General features: G+C 41.4%; 1 protein-coding gene across 2 annotated transcripts in view; it reads right to left on the reverse strand.

Annotated features, from left to right (window-relative positions):
- Positions 1 to 14,124, reverse strand: part of Scaper (S-phase cyclin A associated protein in the ER) — a 213,885-nt gene that overhangs the window by 143,464 nt on the left and 56,297 nt on the right. The window lies entirely within an intron of this gene.

Consider the following 14,124-nt stretch of genomic DNA (forward strand, 5'->3'; position numbering starts at 1 on the left):
CTCTGCATGCAAGGCAAGCACTTTACCACTGAGCCAACTTCCCAGCCTGCCATACCTCTTTTTGATAAAGGCTTCCAAAGCTTTGGAGAGGGAAGACCCACAGGGAGGGGGCCTAAAGGAGGCAGCAGTTTCAGATCATATTCAATGCAGTAGACAAGCTTTCCCTTGAAATATGTTGCTGTTTGAGTGTTTAAGAAAAAGACATGCAAAAATGCAATACATAGGATAGAAAGAAAAAGGATTTTAGAAAAACATACACAAACATTGGACACAGGACAGGTTGGAATGGCTTCAGTAACACCAAGACAAGGGAGGTTTTCATAGCAAGACTGTGACCAAGACAAAAAAGGTCATCTCATGGTAATAAAGCCATTGACTGACCCAGAAGACATGGCCATCATCAACATTCATATGAACCTGACACTGGCTGCTAAAACAACATGAAACAATTAGCAGAACGAGTCAGCAGATACTAACAGATCCGCTGTTAATCAAAGACTCAAAACATCTCAGGAAAACTGCGAGGAGGGGACAGAAAATCAGCAAGGTCTCTAGATGAGGAAACTCATCTACAAGTTAATGAATACTTTTCATGTCTTGTACATAGTGATGGGTTTCTGAGTATATGCATAATACTAATGCTTATTAAATCACATAAATTAATAGCTGAAATCAAATAATCACTTAAAAGTGCAAGTTCAGGTATAACAGCTATAACTCCTTAAAAACAAAAATAATAAAGAGATATTTCTAATAATTTAAATGAAATTCCCCAGTTTTTTTTTTTTTTTTGGTCGGGCATGGGGCTTGAACTCTGGGCCTGGGTGCTATCCCTGAGCTCTTCAGCTCAAGGTGAGTACTCTACCACTTGAGCCACAGCGCTACTTCCAGTTTCCTGGTAGTTAATTGGAGACAAGAATCTCAGACTTTTCTGCCCAGGCTGGCTTTGAACCATTATCCTCAGATCTCAGCTTCCTGAGTAGCTAAGATTACAGACATGAGCCACTGGCATCCCAGCTGCAAAAATTTTTTTACAGTAAGGCACACACTGCACTGAAGAATAACATTGTATGCTATATTACAGTACTGTAATATACCATATCCATGTAAAAAAAATCATGCACTAAATCAGATGCTTTAAGACTACAAAAGGGGCTGGGAAGGTGGCTCAGTGTTAGAGCGTTTGCCTTGCATGCATGAGGCCCTGGGTTCGATTCCTCAGCCCCACATAAGCAAAAAGAAAAAAGCCGGAAGTGGCGCTGTGGTTCAAGTGGTAGAGCGCTAGCCTTGAGCTGAAGAGCTGAGGGACAGCACCCAAGCCCAGAGTTCAGGCCCCACGACCGGACCCCCCCCCAAAAAAAAAGACTACAATAAAAACAAAATGCAGCTGGGCACTGGTTGCTCACACCTGTAATCCTAGCTACTCACAAAGCTGAGATCTGAGGATCACAGTTCTAAGCCAGCTTGGACACCAAAGTCCATGAGACTTATTTCCAATTAACCATCAAAGAACCAGAAGTGAAGCTGTGTCTCAAGTGGTAGAGAACCAGTGCCAAGATCTGAGGTTCAAGCTCCAGAACTGGCATAGACACACAGACACACAGAGACACACACAGATACTCACACACACACAAATCCAGATACAAGCTGTTTATGAGATATTTTTATTATATTATATATTATTATTATAAACTGTTTATAAGAGTGTCCAGCTTGGCACTAGTGGCTCATGACTGTAATCCTAATTAATCCTAGCTAATTAAGAGGCTGAGATCTGAGGATCATGGTTCGAAGCCAGCCGGGGCAGTAAGACTCTTATCTCCAATAAACTACTCAAAAAAGCCCCGAGTGGCTCAAGAGGTAGTGCTCTCACCTTGAGCAAAAGAAACTCAAGGACAGTGCCCAGGCCCAGAGTTTAAGCCCTAGGGACCTTAAAAAAAAAAAAAAAAGCCAAGTTCCAGAACTGACTGCCTATCTATCTAGTACCATTTTGAACTCTAAATTTTACATCTGACTTAACAAGTGAAAAATCTGTGAAGCTACCCATGTCTTTGTTCTGTTTCGGGTCATTTTTACAACTTCTTTAATTTTTTGCCAGTCCTAGGGCTTGAACTCAGGGCCTGGGCCCTGTCCCTCAGCTTTTTTCATTTAAGGTTGGTGCTCTACCACTTGAGCCACATCTCCACTTCCAGTCCGTGAGATCAGAGTCTCACAGACTTTCCTGTTTACTGGCTCCAAACCATAGTCCTCTGATCTCAGCCTCTTTAGTATTTGGGATTCCAGGTGTGAACCATCAGTGCCCAGCTTTCATTGAGTTTTCTTAAATGTCTTTACTTTTATTCAAGTTACCTATACATATAATTTAAATAGTAAAACAAAAACAGTTTCTTACTGATTTCTCCATCTTCTTTCCCTAGTCCAGAGGCAGCAAGTATAACTGATTACCTTGTCTTTTTTCTGTATTTTTTAACACAGTTATATAGCTGTTTCTTCCTTTTTCAGTGTTCTTATCTACTGAGCTCACAGCAGGCAACATCAAGACTCAGCTCTACTTTCTACACTTGGTCCGATCACTCACATGCTGTATACATGTTTGTTCAAAATACAAAAAAAAGTGTGATCATAAACTAGTAGAGTGCCTGATTAGCAAGCCCTGAGTTCAGGCCCAGTACCATCAAAAACAAAGTAAAAAGCTTGCTGCAGTGGTGGATGCCTGTGGTCTCAGTTGGGAGGAGATGGTAGACAGGTGATAGAAGTTGCCCCTATCCAAAGAGTAACTAGAGGAATGGGACTGGGGTTCAAACAACACAGCACCTGCCTAGCACCTGCAAGGCCCAGAGTTCAACCTCCAGTTCAAATAAATAAATAAATATAGTGTAAGCTCTTCAAGTGTATTTGTTGTCTACTTGTTAGTAATAAAGCAAGTCTTTAGAAAAGATTCAGAGTGGGCTGGGAAGGTGGCTCAGTGGTAGAGCGCTTGCATTGCATGTTTGAGGCCCTGGGTTCAATTCCTCAGCACCACATAAGCAAAAAGAAAAAAGCCGAAAGTGGCACTGTGGCTCAAGTGGTAGAGTGCTAGCCTTGAGCTGAAGAGCTGAAGGACAGCGCCCAGGCCCAGAGTTTAGGCCCCACGACCGGACCACCTCCCCCCCCCCACCAAAAAAAAAAAAAATTCAGAGTAAGGCCCAGTAGTACACATGTGTGATCCCAGCTACCTGGAAGGTGGAGTTAGCAAGATCCCAATTGGAGTCCAACCCAGTAAAAGTGAGAGACCCTATCTGAAAAATAAGCCAAAAGGCAAAAAGGCTGAGAGTGTGGCACAAGTGCTAGAGTGATTGCCTAGCATGTGCCAGGTCCTAGGTTGAATCCCCTGTACAATAAAAATGAAAAACAAAAAACATAAGGGTGCTGGTGGCTTATGCCTATAATCCTAGCTATTCAGGAGACTGAGATCGAGAACTGTGGTTCAAGGCCAGAGGGGCAGCAAAGTCCATGAGACTCTTACCTCCAATTAACTACCCTCAAAAATCTAGAAGTGGGCGCTGGGAAGGTGGTTCAGTGGTAGAGCGCTTGCCTTGCATGCATGAGGCCCTGGGTTCGATTCCTCAGCACTACATAAGCAAAAAAGAAAAAAAAATCTAGAAGTGGAGCTTTGGCTCAAGAGGTAGAATACTAGCCTTGAGCACAAGAGCTCAGGGATAATGCCTAGTCCCTGAGTTCAAGCCCCAGAACCAGTACCAAATAAAAAAGTAAACATAAAAAGACTGATGTAAGGAACTTTTTATACCTTTGAGTTACACACAACTCACAAGCTCTAAAACACCACAAATTAAGTTTTTGTTTTGTTTTTTTCTTTCTCTTTTGGGCCAAGATGGACTCAAACTCAGTACCTGATACTGAAACTTGCACACTGGCTAGTGCTCTATCAACTGAGCTACGCCTCCAACCTCATAATATAAGTTTTTGACACTGGGTCCTTGATTAATGCTATCTCCCAAACTAAACACTAATAAAAGAAAAGCTTACCAAGACAGCAAAGTGGCTGTGATTCCGAGGAGTGGAGGTGGAGAGGGCATACAACATTGAAGAATGAGAGAAGTACACATAAAGTTATAAACATGTTATCCTTTTAAAAAGTCTCTCTTCACACACCATCTCTCCCAAGTCCCATCACAGAAGTGATTAGAATTTTATGTCTTGAAAGCAATGCAAAAGGAAGCAGCCCATAATAACCACCTTTACAGATGCAACGTGCACATACACAGCAAGACTTCTGTGCAAAAGCTATTGTCCCAAGGTGGAACACATTTCTTCATCTTGTCCTTTAGCAGGTCAAAAATCAACGCTGGAGGACTCAACTTCTAGCATTTACTACAGTAGAGGACTGGGGAAAAGAAGTATTCCAGGGTGTTTGAGGCTTGGTGACATGGCTATGGTGAAGAGAAGGATGTAAAGATTCTTCTAGAAAGTGAGAAGCCAAGCAAGAGCTTGAGGCTTTGAGTTCAAGCCCCAGTATTGGCACACATGCACACACATACACGTTCCCCTAAGGAAGCAGGCATGTTAGTGTGGTGAAATGCAGAAGTGGCTGTTCTCAATAGAGAACATCTCTTCAGCGGCCCTGGCACTTCAGCAGCCCCTGGTACAGCACGGAATGTGATCTCATCCTGATGGTCCACACTCCTGTGGTTTAGCGCCCCCAAGACGCCCAGTTCCCATACAGAGTAGACCCTGTGGCTTTAGCCAGGAGGCCCTCCAGAGACTAAATAGTGGCATGGAGGCAATGGCAGAGAGGACCAAGTGGAGGCTGGTCAGCAGGAGGGAACGTAAGGCCCAAGTGATCAGAACCGTCCACTCTTTTTTTCCCCTTTTTGTGTGTGTGTGTGTGTATGTGTGTGTGTGTGTGTGTGTGAGAGAGAGAGAGAGAGAGAGAGAGAGAGAGAGAGAGAGAGAGAGAGAGAGAGAGAGAGAGAGAGAGAGAGAGAGAGAGAGAACGTCCATGCACGTGCATGTGTGTACATGTGCAGTACTGAGTATTAAACTCAGGAACTTGTATTCTTGCTTGACTTTTTTGGCCACTTTAGTCACATCTCCCCTTCCAGTGTTTTGATAGAGATGCTTCAGACTTGTCTTCCCTGAAATAGCTCTGAACTGTAATCCTCTAATCTCAGCTTCCTAAGTAGATAGGATGACACCATGAGCCCCATGGCACCTTTAAGCCTGGTAGCCAGGGCACTGAGGGTATGGGTAGAGCAGGGCTGCACAAAGTCATTCCGAAGGCAGAAGGCAGTAAAGCAGTACAATCCCAATGTCATACTCCTTTTCTGTGCACAGAGGTGCCCCCGAAGGACCTCGGGACCATGCTGTCTGTGCCTACAGAATGCCACAGACAAGGTGTCTTCAACAACAAACCTTCGTCTCCCTCGGGTCTGGAGCTGACAGTCTAGGGTCAGGGTGGTCATCTGGTTGGGTTCTGTTCTGGTGAGGCCCCTCTTACAGGTTCCCTCATTGGGGTGCCTTCTTGTCACTGTCCCCTCACATGGCAGGGGGAGAAGAAGAGACTGCAAAGCTGCTTCTTAATAAAGACACTGAGCATAAGCCCTGCCCTCCCGGCCTGATTACTGCCCCGGTCCCCACCTCCAAATGCACAGATGATGGATCTAACACAGGAATGGAGGGAAGGGCAAACGTTTAGTCCACAGCAGGGACTAAGCATTTTGTCTTTTGTTTTGTGTTTTTTTTTTTTTGTCGGCCGTGGGGCTTGAACTCTGGGCCTGGGCGCTGTCCCTCAGCTCTTCAGCTCAAGGCGAGCGCTCTACCACTTGAGCTACAGCACCACTTCCGGTTTTCTGGTGGTTTATTGGAGATAGGAGTCTCACGGTCTCCCCTGCCCGGGCTGGCTTTGAACCGCGATCCTCAGATCTCAGCCTCCTGAGTAGCTAGGATTACAGGCGTGAGCCACCAGCGCCCAGCTTGTTTTGTGTTTTTTGTCAGTCATGGGGCTTGAACTCTGGGCCTGGGCGCTGTCTCTCCGCTCTTCAGCTCAAAGTGAGCATTCTACCACTTGAGCCACAGGGCTGGAAATGCACGTGTGCCTAGCACACATGAGGCCCTAGGTTCATTTCCTTGGTACGACATAAACAGAAAATACAAAAAAATATTTTGTTAAAGAACCCCAATGTTTACACACACACACACACACACACACACACACACACACACACACACACACACACTATTACCACACACACACACACACACACACACACACACACACACACACACACACACACACACACACACACACACTATTAATTACTCCATACTACTAAAGAGAAAATCAAAGCAAAAGGTAATGACACCCTGCAAGATAGAGGAAGATGTTTTAAATTATTTCTCAAATTAATAAACTTACTAGCCCTACTGCAGTATGATCCAAAAGTTTTTGAAGATTTATTCTACATGACTTAAAAGTTTGTTCATGCAACTTGCTTTTGTGGAAAAGCAAACAACACATTTCCTAATGCAATGATAGATAGATATGAGCTGGAACTTCCCGAATGGAAGTCCTAGCTCAGCAAATAAGAGCAAAGGCTGACAGACAGTTCAAATCAAACTAAAAGGCTTCTGCACAGCAAAGCAATCACCAGACTAGAGAGACAGCTCACAGAGTGGGAGAAAAATCTTTGCCAGACATTCGCCTAACAAGGGATGAATAACCAAAATATACAGGGAGGTTAAAAAAAGTAACGGAACTCCCAAAGACTCAATAACCCAGTCAGTAAGTGGACAAAGGAACTGAACAGACCATTTTCCAAAGACAAGGTACAAATGGCCAATAGATACATTAAGAAAATGTTTAACATCTCTGGACATAAAGGGAATAGAAACTGAAAAGATGCTGAGATTTCTTCTCACTCCAGTGGCAACTGTCATCATTGAGAACATAACACAAATGCTGTCCACAATGCAGTGGAAAAAGAACCTTCAAGGTAAACTACTGTAACCACTGTGGAAGTCAGTATGGAGGTTCCTTAGAAAACTAAAAACTAGCCGGGCGCTGGTGGCTCACGCCTGTAATCCTAGCTACTCAGGAGGCTGAGATCTGAGGATCGCAGTTCAAAGCCAGCCCGGGCAGGAGAGACCGTGAGACTCCTATCTCCAATAAACCACCAGAAAACCAAAAGTGGCGCTGTAGCTCAAGTGGTAGAGCACTCGCCTTGAGCTGAAGAGCTGAGGGACAGCGCCCAGGCCCAGAGTTCAAGCCCCACGACCGACAAAAAAAAAAAAAAAAAAAAAAACGGAATCTAAAAACTAAAACTTGCATCTGACCCAACAATACCATTCTTGGACATACGTATATGAGAATGTTAATTAAGGTACAAGAAGGGCATCTGTACCCCCAAGTTTACTGCTACACTGTCCACAACAGCCAAGTTACATAAATGGCCCAGATGCCCTGCAACAGATGAATTGATTAAGAAAATATGGTATGAAAGCTGAGAATGTAGCTTAGTGGTAGAGTGCTTGCTTAGCATGCACAAAGCCCTGTGTTTGATTCCTTAATACTACATAAACAGAAAAAGCTGGAAGTGGTAGAGTGCTAGCCTTGAGCAAAAGAAACTCAAGGACAGTGCCCCCAGGCCCTAAGTTCAAGCCCCAGGACTGACAAAAAAAGAGAAAGAAAAAGAAAAAAATATAGTATGAAAATACAGTGGAATATTAGTCAACCAAATACTGAAATACATTTTACCATTGTATCAAGATGACATAATGAAATGCGTGATACAGGGCAGGGAGAGGGGAAAAAGAAAAATAGCTCAGAGATTCATCTGATTAACATATTAGATGCATGTGAGAAATACCCTGGCACAAACTCTTTGAACAATGAATATACACCCACAAAATGCACAACAAACATGTAAAACAGACCCGGGAGGGGGTAACTGGTGGGAGGAGGGAAAGTGAACAGGGAGAGTGAAATAGGGTCAACATGGTCAAAGAACTTTATACAAAAAAAAAAAAAAAAAAATGAACCCTGTTGAAATAGTTTAAGAAAGAGGAGAGGGAGAAGGGAGAGCTGGGTGTGAATCTGACCAATGCACATCGTAAGCAAGTCTCAGGTATGTTAAAATGAACCTCCTCCGCCTTGTGTAACTATAGATTCTAATTTTCAAAGAACAGTAGACATTCTGCTTCTACAAACGAAGGTGAAGACTGAATGAATCTTTAAAGAATCATCTGCGCTTCCCAGAGGGATACCACCTCTGGGAAACACCCTGTCCCCTTCCCTGTCAATGCCAGTGACGCCCTCTCCAAAGGGCTCAGTTTACATCTCACTAAATAACATTTGCTCACTTAAAATATCTTTTTTACTGTCAATCACCCAATAAGCCTGTTTTCCATGGGATAAATACTAACTGGCATTTGCAAAATTATACTTGATTGCAAGATCCTGTCCATACGTTTCAGGAATCAAATGAAAAAGAATTATATTTTTGTTTAAATACAGAACTTGCAATTTACATGCTTTTAAAGCAAAGGAGTATCACTAAGAGATACACAGATGAAAAAAAAAATTTTTAAACCCACAACTTTTAAACTTCATTCTCTATGTAAGATTAAAGGTACTTCTAGCATCTTATGCCAAAAATACTATTCTTTTAGATCATGTGAAAATAGGACCACAAAGTAACCAAGAATTAAATGTAACATTGTTTCTTTCACAATGTATGATAGAATATAAACTGTAAATATATTTGTAACTAGCATTCACTTTTCACCTTTAAAAACCTTGCATTTTATCATTTTAATTTTAAGGTGATAAAAAATTCAAATACACAGTAGCTTTTTGTGAAAATTCAAGAAATAACTACACAAATTCTCTAGTCAAAATTCCAGTGAAAATCCACAACAATAAAGCTTTCTTATGCAGCAGCCACATATTATGTTTAACAGGCTTAAAATGAAATAAGTCAAAGATCAAGAGTAAGTTATCTGAGATGTCAAGTGCACAGGGTCAAAGGTACAATTTTATTAGGTCAGAGGTGACATAAATAAAATCTTATATGCCAAAGAAGAAGGGTCACAGACAAGGTGTATATAATATAAAGACATCACAGATGACAAGTAATAACTTTAAGTAGAATTGCCATATTTACTATAGATACCTTCACTGATTAAAAACATGGAAAATACAAAATAGCCTTTCTAAATCGTATAACTCAGGGGTTATATTGCACCCTTGCTTTCAAGAAGGGGCTTTCACCAATATAACTACAGAACTTTAAGAAAATCTAATTCCTTTGAACAGAAACAGTACACAAAGTGATTATATCAATCAAATCTCAAACCAATCACTACTGAAAGATCAGATGTGACTGTACTATTTTCTTAAGGTAACTACATCTAATACATCCTTTTCACCTCCTCTCACTAAATAAACACACATTTTAAAAAGTTTATCCTTCAGTTTATCTAATATTTTATTTTTTCAATGCTAGGCTAGCAACTTACCTAGTCTGAATGTTAGTTCTGAGAGATCACTCCAAACCTAGAAAATTTCATAATAATACATATTCATAATAATATATTTAGATTTTTCATTAAGGGAACCTAATTAATGCATATCTTATGACTGAAATAGTAATCCTCTTTATAAATTAAATTCTGTGGAGTTTTTTGTTTTTTTTTTAGGGGTTTTTTGGTCAGTTGCAGGGCTTGTACTAAGAGCCTAGACACTGTCCCTGAGCTCTTTCACTCAAGGCTAGCACTCTACCAGTTTGAGCACAGCGCCATTTTCGGTTTTCTGTTGGTTAATTAGTGATAAATGTCTCATGGACTTTCCTGCCCGTGCTGGCTTTGAACCATGATCCTCAGATCTCAGCATTACAAGCATGAGCCACCAGAACCCAGCTTATAAAGTACATTCTTCAATTTATAAAAATGAACTTTTAGCTTATTTTCAAAATGGAGAACATATACAGGTAACTTTAGTTTTTTGGTTTTTCTGTTGGTCTTGGGGCTTGAACTCTGGGCCTGGGCTCTGTACCACTTGGGCAATAGCACAACTTCAGGTTTTCCAGTTCCTGCCTGAGCTGGCTTTGAACCTTGATCCTCAGATCTCAGCCTCTTGAGTAGCTAGGATTATGGGCGTGAGCCACAGGCGCCTGGCATGATTTTTTAAATCATTTTTGTTATCTTTAAATAGTTATACAAAGGGGTTTCAATTCAACATTGAATTTGTGTGTACAATGCATCTTGATCAGTGTCACCTCTTCTGCATTCTTCGCCACATCTATCCCAGCCCCACCCATACCTTCAAGTTTCCTAGTTCCACTGTCACGTATGTACATTGACTATCATGACCTCACTCCCTCAGTAAGACTTGTTTTAGCTTCCTGACAGCCACTTGGTTAACCTGCTGTTTGCTATTCGAAGAAATTTACCCAGTGTACATCATGCTTTAGTTTGGCCCTGGTGGTGTCTTCATATATGTTATTTTAGCTCTTACTTCAATATATAATAAAAAACATGTCCTTTGTCTCTTAGCCTGAGTTAATTCATTCAACATCATTTTTTCCAGATCCATCCATTTCTCTGAAAATGACATAATATCATTCTTCCTGATGGATGAATAAAATGCTATTGTGTAATTACACTATATTTTCTTAATCTAGTCATGGACTGTAGGGTAGCTGGGCTGTTTTCCATATGGTGAACAGTACAACAATGAACATGGTTGTGCAGTTATCTTTAATGTATTCTGACTTTGGGGATAAAGGACCAAGAATGGTATCGCTGGATCATTGAATAGTTCTATGTTTAGGCTTTTAAGCCATCTCCACACTGCGTTCCATACAGCTGAACTAACGTACATTGCCACCAACAGTATAACAGGATTCCTTCTGCACAAAAGATTTAAATAAAAAGATATTCTTTACCACTCATAAAATACCTATACAATTTGTACAAAAGGCAAAACATTATTTGAAGTAAACGAAATAGGTAATTAGTTCAGAGAGAGCAAAAGTATCTCCTATTTACAAGCAGTCCAATTCCAATGATACCTTCAAGCCATATGTGTAACCTTTCAATAGAATTCAACTCAACAGGTGCCTACTAAGAGCCTTAACTATACATCATACATAATGTCCAATACAAACCCACTGCAGTTTTCATTCCAGCAACAGCTTATTGCCCTAATCTTCCAACTCCCACAGTTGAACAGAAAACTCAAATCAGCTATGTATAGTCTTTAAGGAACAGTCAACAGATAAAGCTTGAAAGACCTAGGACCCTGAAAGTGGAGAAGCACCCTAATTGACCTCCACATCCACCCTGCACTCTTGCTGCAGGTAATGTTGATTTCTGGCATGGAAGAGCCATGCAAACTACAAGTGGCCCAGACTGCATGTTGTGAACAAAGGACAAAGAACTTGTAGTCTAGAGCCACCAGGTTGAACTTAAAGGGAAACTTGCTCAAAGGAGGAAATCACAGAGAATTGAGCCAAAATCCAGAAATCAATGAGAAACCAGTAACGCCATTCCTCCTGCCCAGATAAAATTTACTAAGAAGCCAACCTCAGAATTACTCTACTCACCTCCTGACAGTATTCAGCCCAAAGTAAAGCTTCAGTTCCCTAACTCTCCCCACCAAATCACCTATATAAAGCCAAATTCTCTAACACGTCTTTTTGGGTTAACCTACTTACCGAGAGGCTCCACAATTCCCCAAAGTATGTTTACCTTTATGTTAACAATTCAGTAAACCCAATTTTATTTAACTATAGATGTGTTCCTTGATGGTCTTTATCAGCAGAGTATTGATAAAAATCTAGGAACATAATTAACCCTGACTTTACATAAAATGGAAACATCCATCTCCAGACTTAAGAAGCTAGGCACAGCAAAGCATGTACTATATAATACCATTTACACCCAATTCAAGAATTGGCCCTCAGAGCAGTGACCTGGCAGGGGGCAAGAAATATATCTGGATATGGATATCTGTGTATTCACTGTAAAACTGTCAGCTATATATGTGAAATGTGTACTTTATTATTGTATGGCATATGCCAAGAAATTGAGCATACACTGACATCTATACACAGGTACATACTGCCCTCAGAAAACCACGTTAACATCCTGGACATCTTTTTTTTTTTCTTTTTGTTTTTGGTCAGTCGTGGGGCTTGAGCTCTGGGTGTGGGCGCTGTTCCTGAGCTCTACAGCTCAAGGCTAGAGCTCTACCACTTCAACCACAGCACCACTTCCAGTTTTCTGGTGGTTTATTGGAGATAAAGAGTTTCATGGAGGGGCTAGGAAGGTGGCTCAGTGATAGAGTACTTGTCTTGCATGCATGAGGCCCTGGGCTCAAATCCTCAGCACCACATAAACAGAAAAAGCTGCAAGTGGTGCTTGGTTCAAGTGGTAGAGCCCTAGCCTTGAGCTGAAGAGTGGAGGGACAGCACTCAGGCCCAGAGTTCAGGCCCCATGACTGACAAAAAAAGAAAAACAATTTCATGGGCTTTCCTCCCCAGGCTGGCTTTGAACCACGATCCTCAGATCTCAACCTTCTGAGTCCCTAGAAACACGGAGGTGAGCCACGGGCACCTGGCTATGTACATCTTAAAAGAAGCTTCACAAATATGAATTTCCATTCCTGAAGAGCTTTCACAATGGTCTATAATAAACAGAACAGCCAGGCTCTGGTGGCTCACACCCGTAATCCTAGCTACTCAGGAGGCTGAGCTCTGAGGATCACGGTTCAAAGCCAGCCCAGGCAGGAAACTCCATGAGACTCTTGTCTCCAATAAATCAGCAGAAGTGGTGCTGTGGCCCAAGTGGTAGTGCTCTCATCTTGAGCTGAAGAGCTCAGAGACAGCAGCCAGGCCCAGAGTTCAAGCCCCACAACCGACAAAAAGAAATAAAAATAAACAGAACAAATAAATCCAAAGATGACCAAGCTGTATCATCAAGCTATTCATCAAGTCTCAAGAATAGATGAATGAAAAATGTTTTATAAACATGTTTATGCAAATGAAAATCTCATGTAAGAAACTATTTAAATAACACATTTCCAAAAAAAAGTTTTAGGGGCTAGGAAGGTGGCTCAGTCTCAGTGGTAGAGTGCTTGCCTTGCATGCATGAGGCCCTGAGTTCAATTCCTCAGCACCACATAAGCAAAAAAAGCTGGAAGTGGTGCTGTGGCTCAAGTGGTAGAGTGCTAGCCTTGAGCTGAAGAGCTCAGGGACAGCACCTAGGCCCAGAGTTCAGGCCCCACGACCAACAAAAAAAAAAAAAAAGTTTTAAAGTGATTTACTAATCCAAAATTATCCATATACATGAAATAACTGTTTTGGGGGAGGTGGAGAGAGAAGGGATGGTAGGGGGAAAACAAAGGAGAAGGTAACAATACTCAATAGGAAATGTACTCATTATCTAACTCATGTAAGTGTAACCCCTCTGAACAGTATTTTTACAATAAAAATATATACAAAAAAAGAGATAGCTGCTAAGATTAGGGGTGAAAATATCATTGTTGCTTTATAATACACAAATGTGTGTGATTGATAATGTGTGAAAACTAAATAGAAAGCTATAAGTATTACTAAATATAAGAACAATTTAGATTGGAATGTCAAATATTATATAATATTGTCACATTGTCACTGAATATAAAAGAATTGATAAAGAGAAGACAGAGGGGAGAAGACTGTGTTGGAAATGATCTTTACAACTTTGGCAGGAGGTGGGAGGAGTGGGGGAGGTGGGGGCGGGAAGGGATAGGAGAAAAACAAAGGAGGGGGTAACAATGTTCGACAAGAAATGTACTCATCAACTTTCTCATGTAACTTTTACCCCTCTGTACAGCATCTTTACAATGAAATATTTACAAAAAGAAATATATCTGTTTTCCAAGAAATTTGAAATACCACATTAACTCTTACCTTGTGTTATTAAGATTGTATGGAAATGTGCCAGGCACTGGTGGCTCCTGCCTGTCCCCGTCTAGCTATTCAGGAGATGGGAGATCTGAGGACCACAGTTCAAAGCCAATCCAGGCAAGGAAGTCCACCAGACTCTTCTCTCCAATTAAGCACTCAAAAAACAGAAGTGGAT

The sequence above is a fragment of the Dipodomys merriami genome, unplaced genomic scaffold (genome assembly GCF_024711535.1).
Source record: "Dipodomys merriami isolate MVZ:Mamm:240054 unplaced genomic scaffold, mDipMer1.0.p SCAF_33, whole genome shotgun sequence".
Lineage (NCBI taxonomy): Eukaryota > Metazoa > Chordata > Mammalia > Rodentia > Heteromyidae > Dipodomys > Dipodomys merriami.